The sequence below is a fragment of the Anas platyrhynchos genome, chromosome 32 (assembly GCF_047663525.1).
Source record: "Anas platyrhynchos isolate ZD024472 breed Pekin duck chromosome 32, IASCAAS_PekinDuck_T2T, whole genome shotgun sequence".
In the NCBI taxonomy this organism is placed as follows: domain Eukaryota; kingdom Metazoa; phylum Chordata; class Aves; order Anseriformes; family Anatidae; genus Anas; species Anas platyrhynchos.
In genome coordinates this window covers 4,620,959-4,630,132 of record NC_092619.1, presented here as the reverse complement: position 1 = coordinate 4,630,132, position 9,174 = coordinate 4,620,959, and the positions used below count along the sequence as shown (strand labels likewise).

The 9,174-nt window shown below is 43.9% G+C and overlaps 1 long non-coding RNA gene across 15 annotated transcripts; it reads left to right on the top strand.

Annotated features, from left to right (window-relative positions):
* Nucleotides 1–8,947, top strand: LOC119714640 (uncharacterized). Of its 15 annotated transcripts, none has more exons than XR_005261996.2 (6): nt 6–348; nt 637–694; nt 1,352–1,485; nt 3,274–4,176; nt 6,874–7,052; nt 7,173–8,947. It is a non-coding gene; the product is annotated as an uncharacterized lncRNA (long non-coding RNA). The 15 variants fall into 15 exon arrangements; XR_011805547.1 differs by having other exon boundaries at nt 16–694; nt 3,274–3,315; nt 3,995–4,176; XR_005261989.2 differs by having other exon boundaries at nt 8–694.
* Nucleotides 8,948–9,174: the final 227 nt, after the last annotated feature.

Below are 9,174 nucleotides of genomic sequence, written 5' to 3'. Positions count from 1 at the left end.
CCCTCCCCTCGGTTAAGGGGGGGGTTATTTCCCTCGCTGCTCGTTACACGCAGTGGGAGGCGCGTTTCGGTACCAAATGGCTGCCTGGATGCAGTCTCCTGCCAGCCGCCTACGGCTTCTTCCTGCTGGCAGAGCAGTCCCGAGGACTGTGTCACCGTGTTTTTGTCCCTCAGGGAGCGACGAAATGAGCTTTGCAAAGAGGTGCCAGGAGCTGGGGCTTTGCAGGGAGTAGTTCTGTGGAAGCGCAGCCACAAGTGCTCCCAGTCCAGAGAATAACTTAAAGCAGCGAACTTTAAGTTATTATATTATATATAGAGCAGCGGTGTTCTTGCAATCATCTGCAGTAAGGTAACTGCAGAGTGCAAAACACGTTCTTTTGAGTAGCATCGCTCCAGTGTCCTAAAGCTGAATAAACGCTGAAATAACACTTCCGAGAGAAATGGCTACTTTGATTTCTCTATTAACGTTTTTTTTTTCCTATTCGAAATTTTAACAGAATTGCCTAAATATAAGGCAGTTTTCTGAAAGCTGGATTTTTGCTAACCTTTTATTTTGCGTAACAGTTTAAAATGTTGAAGGTATTTTTAGCATCGTTATTGCCTTGGTTTGCTCAATTCTTGATTTCTTGGCTGCCAGGTGCGGCTACTGGTTTTGTACTCAGTACAGCAGAAGCACTTCACTAGGAAACTGACCGGTAAGTTATTGTTATTATTATTATTTTTGTCATATATATGAACTGTTTAAAAACAAGCTGATTGTAATCTTGCATAGGCTTCATGCTCCAGGCCTTTACTGAATGAAGGGCATGTAAGCAGCATTGACTTAGTGCACAGACTACTGATTTTTCACTCCAGTATCACTGGATTTTTTTCTGCTGTACTTTAAGGGTAGTTGAATAAAAGGTATAGGCAAAATTTATAGCTGTATGTTATTTAAATATTTCTTGAAGATTTTTGTATCTTTTTCCTGTTTTATATCTTGTTTTCAAGTACTTTATACCTCTCAATTGTATGTCAGGGGGACTTTTAAATATAAGCGCACAAGTCTGTGTTGTGTGTTTTTGTAGGGTTCTGTGCCGTAGCTCACGTTTCCCAAGTATGGTGTGGAAGATTGATTACTGAGCAGTCCCCTTACTAGTATTTTGACGGCAACGTGACAGTAGGGGTGATGTAGGCTGGGTTTTAAGAGACATTTGTATCTATCCTATCCTGAGTTGTAAGACCATAACATTGCATTTAGTAACATCTAGTATATGTAACATTCAAGAACTTAACTGTCTAAATGGGTGTTGACATAAGATGCAACATTAACAGTAATTTTGCAGTCAAACCTCTATAATTATCTTTGGCAGCTGCAGCAAAACATGAAAGAAATCCTACCTTAAGGCACAGGAGTTCAGTTTCCAGAACAGCTGACGGAACTTCTGCCCACACACTGAAGACAGGAATCAACAATGATTGCAGGGATCCTGTCTTCACAGGAGAGGTGCTCCAGCCCTCTAATTGTTTCTGTGAGCCTCCTCTGAACCCGTTCTAGTATTCCCATGCCCTTGTGCTGGGGGCCCCAGAGCTTGTGGTGGTTTTACCTTGCAAGGCAGCTGAACTCCACCGCAACCACTCTCTCACTCCCACACCTCAGAAGAGGAAGGGAAGAATAAAGGAAAAAAAAAAAAAAAACAACTCACGGGTTAAGATAAGGATAATTTAATTAAAGGGAAAACAATTAAGATAAAATTGTTTTTAAGGGAAAATTAATTGAACTAAAGGGAAAAAGAAGAGGGGACAAAAGAAAAAAAGTCCATGTGGAAGCAGAGAGAGAGGAAAGAAATTACTCACAAATTAATCACTTCCCATCTATGATTGATTCTTGATCGTGTCCCTGAAGCAGGGCCTCCATACACGTAGCTGTTGTTCTGAGAACATACATTTTCATAACAAGAGCCTGCTCCCCCCCACTCCTTCCCCTTTCCCACCTTTTATTGCTGAATGTGACATCATATGGGACGGAATATCCCTTTGGTGGGTTTAGGTGCCCTGGTGATGTCCCCTACCCCCAGCCTGCTGGCTTTTGGGGGGATTGGAGGGAGTCCTGGTGCTGTGCCAGTATTTATCAGCAATAGACACAACACTGGTGTGATACCAGTGCTGTTGTAGCTACAGGTGCAGAGCACAGCCCTGTATGGGCTGCTGCAGGGAACGTTGACTCCATCCCAGCCAGACCCAGCACAGAGCTGAACCCAGGGCTCCAGCTGGGGTCTCACGAGAGCAGAGCACAGGGGGAGAATCCCCTCCCTTGACCTGCTGGCCACGCTGCTTTGGATGCAGCCCAAGGTGCAGTTTGCTTTCTGGGCTACAGGTGCACGTTGCCAGCTCATGCTGAGCTTCTCATCCACCAATGCCCCCAGGTCCTTCTCCTCAGGGCTATTTCATTCCTTTTTCCGCCCAGCCTGTGTTTGTGCTTGGGATTGCCCTGGCCCAGGGTTCGAGGACAGAGTATTTATTGATGATACAGTGATTTTTTTTTTTCCATTTTTTTCTCCACTCTCCAAATTTATTCCAGTTTGCATGTGTATTTGCTAGCAAACTTTAAGCTGGACCTGCCAGCAAGTAGCAGGGCCCTTGGGTCTAAGCTGGGGTATCAGGCAGGCAGTGGGGTCTGTGCACTGGTACTCCCGGGGGACCCCTGAAAGTGGTGTGCATTGGGGGTGAGTGTGAATGCTACGTGTGTGCAGCAAGCACCATACTGGACCAGCCAGTGAGCTGGGGACCCGTGGGGTAGGTCAGGGGCTGGGATCTGCAGGAGTTGTGGGTGGACAGATGGGCCGTGCTGATGCTTGGGGACCTGCAAATGTATGCATGTTTTTAAACCCTGAGTGTGTTTGTGTGCGACCCCTCTGCCAGAGAGCCGGAGATATCAGGCTCATTCACCAAAGCAGCACGAGCACTGCTTAAAACGTTAATTCTGCACACCCTCTGAATTAGCTACTCAGCCCACACTGGCTGAGATTAGATGCAGTACAACTAACTCCCTGGGAGGCAGGAAGCCCCTGCAGGGAGCTTGGGAACTGCTTGTCTGTCTCTTTTATTTTATTTTATTTTATTTATTTTATTTATTTTATTTATTTTATTTATTTTATTTATTTTATTTATTTTATTTATTTTATTTATTTTATTTATTTTATTTATTTTATTTTATTTTATTTTATTTTAAATTATTAAAATTATTTATTTTATTTTATTTTTTCTCCCCTGAATGCTGTTGTCACTTGTACAGCCCTTCTCCTTCCTCTGGCTGCCGGCCTGCATAGGAATGCAGGCAAGTCCCTGCACACTCCTGACAACTCCACTTGCTGAGTCTGCCAAACATTTTGTAATGTTCAATCTGCTCATTGACCTGAGGACAAAGGAAAACGTGCAGCACTAGCCTGCACCCCACAGTGGTCTTGGAAGTAACTGTAAATCCCCCATAACCACGGGCAAAGAGACCTCTCCACCAACACGTGCCCTGTGATGCTGACCTCTAAGTCCAGTTTGTGGTTCACAGGCCAGTTATTCTGGTTTGTGGGGTCTTTTCTTAGAGAGACTAGCCAGCCTGAGGAGGAGCCAGCAGGAAGGGGGGGGGTTGATAGCCACCTTGGAGGGAGTATTTGGGGGCATCACCAGTTTGGGGTGATTTGGAGGGAATATTCAGCTGGAGGTGATTTGGGGGGAAATAGCCAGCTTGCATGGTACAATAAGGAGTGATAGCTTGCTGGGGGAAATAGTTGGTGGGGGGACAGCCAACTTCAGGGATTTGAATTTGGGTGGGAATATACAGTTTGGGAGGGCACCCACCCACCTTGGGGGATGGGATTTGGGGGAAATGGCAAGGAAGGGGAAACTGGGGGGGGAAGGGTTAGACTGGGGCGTGTAGAAAGGATTACCTGCTGTGCCCTGCCCTAATGAGTTACCTGTTCTTCTACAAGCTTGATACTGATTGCTTTGTGTCTGCCTAGAGCTGCAAACTAGGGCCTGAGCACTCTCCTGGAATGCACTAGGAGCAGCAATCACCAAAAGTCCTGATTTAAGGAAACTTCAACCTAGGAGATGAGAAAGGCCTCAGGAGACAAAAAGGACTGGAGCCAATCTAATGCCTGCACCTTGCCTGCCAGAAGCCCTGCTGTGCGTGGCAATGAAGGTCAGGATGGTTGTAATGATGTGTTTGGATGTGTTTTGTTGTAAATTATCTAATTAGCTGCTGCAAAATGTAATGGGGGGGCTTTCATTTCTCTAGTGGAGGATGGGGGTCTCATGATCTTGACAAAGCTTTAGTAAAATTGTGTAAATCTGTCCATGGGTCCTGTTTCTTTCGTGGTCATGGAACATCCCAAGTCATTTTTGTGACAGAATTTGGCTCCCCAGGTGGGACCGCACTGACAGTTTGCCTCCAGAGCCTCTGGGGATGGACTGGGCTGTGAACTGGGTAAAAATCACCTGTTTTATGTCTCTAACAGATGTGGTGGTGGTAAGATAAGACTGTAAATTCACAGAAATCTTGTGGAGTGGTTGTGTGTTAAAATTGTAATTCCACATAAATCCTGCAATTTAGAAATTGGACAAGATACAGTGAGTGATTGATGCTCCACTAGCAGAAGTTTTAGAAAATTGGAATAAAATTGGGGGTATCTATAGGTTATCTAAGAAAAAGGTAGTGGAATTTTGTCAGACACCTTGGCCTGCTATGACTGCGTTAGAGACTGCAGACTAAGGGTGGCCAGGAGTTGGCAGTTTTAACATAGATTGCCTAAAGTTGTTGTGATAATTATTTCAGGACCAATTCCCTGCCCTGGTATGTTTGGGCAATTTGGAGAACTGAATTGCCCAAACAAAGTGGTCAATTTAAATAAAATGAGTCATAGGGTGATAGAAAAAAGGCGTCAACTTAGAGTGTTTTGTCTGTGCAAGTTCAAGCAACTGCTGCTAGTGCTGAAGGTGTTTCTGCTGTGCTGCTGTTGCCTCTGGCTTCCTCCTCTCTTGCTGTCTTGTTTTGCACCCCTGGCTGTTCATCCTGCCCTGCCAGCTCTGCTAAAGGAGGTTGTTCTCCCTTTGCCTGCCATCCTCCTTCCACCCTCCCTGGAGGCTGCATTGGCATTGTCTTTGGTGCAGGTGCCTTTTAGTGCTGCGCTGGGTTAGTAACTGCAACAGAGGCAGCAGGAGAAGGAATGGTAAATTGGACAAAGAGGCGGTCAGCAAGGATCAGAGTACACCCCTCTGCTTCCAAATGAGGTTGGAGAAACAGCTGTGAATATTTGGGGAAATAGATCCTGAAACCGGCCCTTGGTTGTCTCATTGTTGGTAGATCAAGCAGCCCCAGATACCAAGAAATATTTTACTAAATATACCCCAGGGTGGCAAGGTAGAACAATAGAAGTAATGAGCATAACCACATTTGTGTATAATGGGAGAGATGAGGATACGAAAAAGCTAGACAAAAGAGGAAGTAGCAGGAGCAAATGGCAAGCCTTCTGGCAGCCTTAATTGGAAGGGATTTTAAGAGGAGGCAAAGAAATAGTAGAAACCAGACAAGCAGATATCAGAGTAGAGGTTGAGCAACATTAGAGGATTGCTGCAGTTATGCCAAGCAATCAGAGCACTGGAGAATGCCCAGGAATCTCAAGGAAGGGGACTTAGAATGCAGGTTAGGGAAGCCTAATAGAGCAGGGGACAATGAGAGGAAGATAAGCAAAGTTATTTTAGATCACAAACCCCAGCACTGGGAAATAAAACAGGAATATACCTCCCAGGTGGATCCCAGGAAACGATAATAGATACAAAAATTGGAAATAAGGTTATTCATATTTACTTGATACCAGGACAACTTATTCCACAGTAACCAATGTCCCAGTGGGCTCAGATGTAACAGGAAATGTAAATGTCATAGGTGCAGAAGGAAAGCAGGGAACTGTTTCAAAGATAGAAGATGTGATGGGCCTGCTATTAGTAGACCAATTCTTTTTGGTATTAGAATCAGCGCCTACAAATTTATTAGGGTGGTACTTATTCTGTAAATTGTGAGCAGAATTGGTATGTGATCACTCAAGGTATAACTGTAAAACTTCCAGTAGAAGATGTTCCAACAATAATGTTTATGTTCTGGCAGAAAATAAACAAAATCCCTGAGGAGCTGAAAGGCATACCAACATCTTCATGGGCATGGAGTTCAATGGGTATGGGGCTACTAGAATCAGCATCCCCAGTTACATTGAAAACTAAAGGAGGAAACTTCCCACTTTAAAGCAATACACTTTCCCACAAGAGGCTAAAGATGGAGTAAGGCTGACGTGTGAAGAGTTGTTGAAGAAGGGAATTTTAACCCCTTGTAAATTTCCTTGTAAAACAGCATTATTGCCAATAAAGAAGCCCAAACGTGCCCCAGAAGGAAAGCTGTTTTTTAGATATGTACAATGATTTTCCAGGCAATGGATAAGAGCCTGTGGGAAAATAGCTGAACCATTTGTGGCCTGCACAAAAGCAGATGACTGAAATGAACTTCAGATTTGGAGAAAGCTTTCATAATCCTGTAGAAAGTTTCGATGTCAGCACCCACACTCAAGATGCCAAATTACAGTAAGCTGTTCCATTTACTTGTGCACGAAAGGAAAGGAATGGCCTCTGGGTCTTGGCTCACACTTTGGTAGGGCGGATGTACCCAGTGGCTTACTGTCAGCCCAGTTGGACCCAGTTTTTAAAGGCATGGCAGGAAGCATAGGAACAATAGCCTCAGCAGCACTGATAGTAGAAAAACGTCAGAAGATTGTGTTAGGACTCTAAACACCCTACACGGTGTTGAATTGATGTTAACTAAATGTGCTTCTTTATCTATATGAGTTTTCAGAGACTCCACAAGTACGAACTGCTGTTGATGACAGTAGATAACATCCTCTTGAGAAGATGCAAATCCTTGAACCTGGCAACCTTGTTACCATTGGTGGATGAAGGGGAACCACATCATGGCTGCATAGAGGTAACCTAGAATCAAGAAAAGATGACCTTTTCTTGATCTGTAAGACCAAGGTGAGCTCTTTCTTGATCTTGACAGACCTTTCAGATCCTTAGAGACCTTACCCTGCCAGCTCCAGACTGGACTCTATCTGTAGATGGATTATCTTACCCCGTTCCTTACCTTCTTTCCAGGTAGTATGGCACCGTGACCCAGAACAGATTACTAACAGCAGAGCGTATTTCTCCTAAACACAATGCTCAAGCAGGTAAGTTAATAACCCTGACATAAATCTGCAGGGAAGCAGAATGGTAAAAAGAGACCATCCATATGTAATAGAAATACGCTTTTGATACCTTCCATGCTGCAGGACAGCTGTGGAAACAGAGGTTTCATGACCTCTAGTGGCGGACAGACAGCAAATGCTCAATAGATTGAGAATTTGTTAGCAGTTATTAACCTTCCACTTCGAAGAGATCAGTGTGATGCATCAGACAACCCACAATAAAGAAAAGACTGATTTATAAAAAGTAGGCACCAATGCAAACACTAGAGCCAAAGCAATAGCAAGACAGCCTTTGGGAAAAAATCAAATATCAGGAGACTCTTACTAATTTGCTAATTTTATATGAACAAATAGCAAAAGAAGAAATAGAAGAATGGAAAAGACTGGGTGCACAGATAGATAAAAGAAGAAGTAAATCAGGTTTACCAATTTTGCCCAAAAGGTACTTGATTACAATGGCAAAAATCCATCACCAACTAAATCATTTTGAACATACAGCATTGGCAAAGACAATTCTGAAAGGACTGGTGTGCCTCAGGAATTTACGTTGCAGCAAAACAGGTGACTAAAATTTGCCCAGTTTCTCAGGTCTACAGTTTGAAGGTGGACAAGGAGGAAAAGACTCTTGGAGACAAACCATGGGCTACTTTCCCGTTCCAAAACCTGCAAGTAGATTATACAATGTTGAAGACACATTATGTGCATGTCAAAGGGATACAAATACATGTTAGTAATTATTGACTAGTCAGGTGTTGCAAATAGATTTTTACACAACTTTGATTTAGCAACAATCTAAGATTTATTAATACTTTTATGGTAAGTCACAATATTAGATTGTATTATTCTTAATAGCACTTAATGTGCATTTAATCATCGGCCAATTTAACACAATAATTCAAAGGAATTTGCTATAATTGAAACTGTGACTTGGCTAACGGTTTGAGAATGGCAAGGTTCATACGAGACTTACTGTAGGGTATTGGGAGGGGGAGGTCTAAAGTCAGTTTTGTGCTTAAAATCTTCCTCCAATTTTGGTAAATTACTCACTCTTCTCCCTCATTGGCCTTTGTCTGCAGGTGAGCCTTGACACTCAAGGCGTAAGCCCTGAGAGACACCCCACCTCAGAAGTGTCCAAGCTTAGGGACACTGAGGGTCACAGCCTGCTGTGATCCCTGGAGAGCTCCATAATTTCTCCACGGGGAATTTCAATGGGTACCTGCTTTAAGACAGTACCCCCTTTGTTCATGGTCATGGCTTTGAGCATGAACTCGGTGCTCTGATATTGATGTGCTGTCTGGTTCAAGGAATGGTCGCATCAAGGCCTGCTGTGGCTCATAAACCCAAGGAAGACTTCCGTCAAGTGCAGGAGAAGAGCATACCTACCACAATAGGATGCCCCAAAGCAATCACCTTTATGGAATGCAGCGGCAGGCAGTATAATAAGGTACTTATTAAAAGATATGGTGACCAGGCTTGGAATTCCAGAAGAGGTTGATTCAAACCAAGGGAGCCATTTCACAGTTCAAGTTTTAAAAAGGTGATATGAAACATTAGGCATCACCTAACACCTGTATACCCCATATCAATCACCATCATCAAGGACAGTGGAATGAATGAATCAGAGCTTGAAAAATACTGTATTTAATACTTGTGCAGTAAAGTACTTAATACTTTAATACTTTATTCTTTTGCATCCCTCACTCCCCTTATTGGCTTCCCTCCCTCCCTTTTCCTCAGGCACCCCCTGAGGGGGCTGAGGGAGTGGCAGTGAGGGCACTGTCTTCAGGGGTGCCAGAGATCTCGGGGTTACCCAGGTTGTGGGAAATGATTGTGGGGGCAGCTCTAAGGCAACAGGGGCCAGTGGGGGTGATTATTGTCCCAGGGGGGGTCTTCTGACAGGAGCTGTCAGT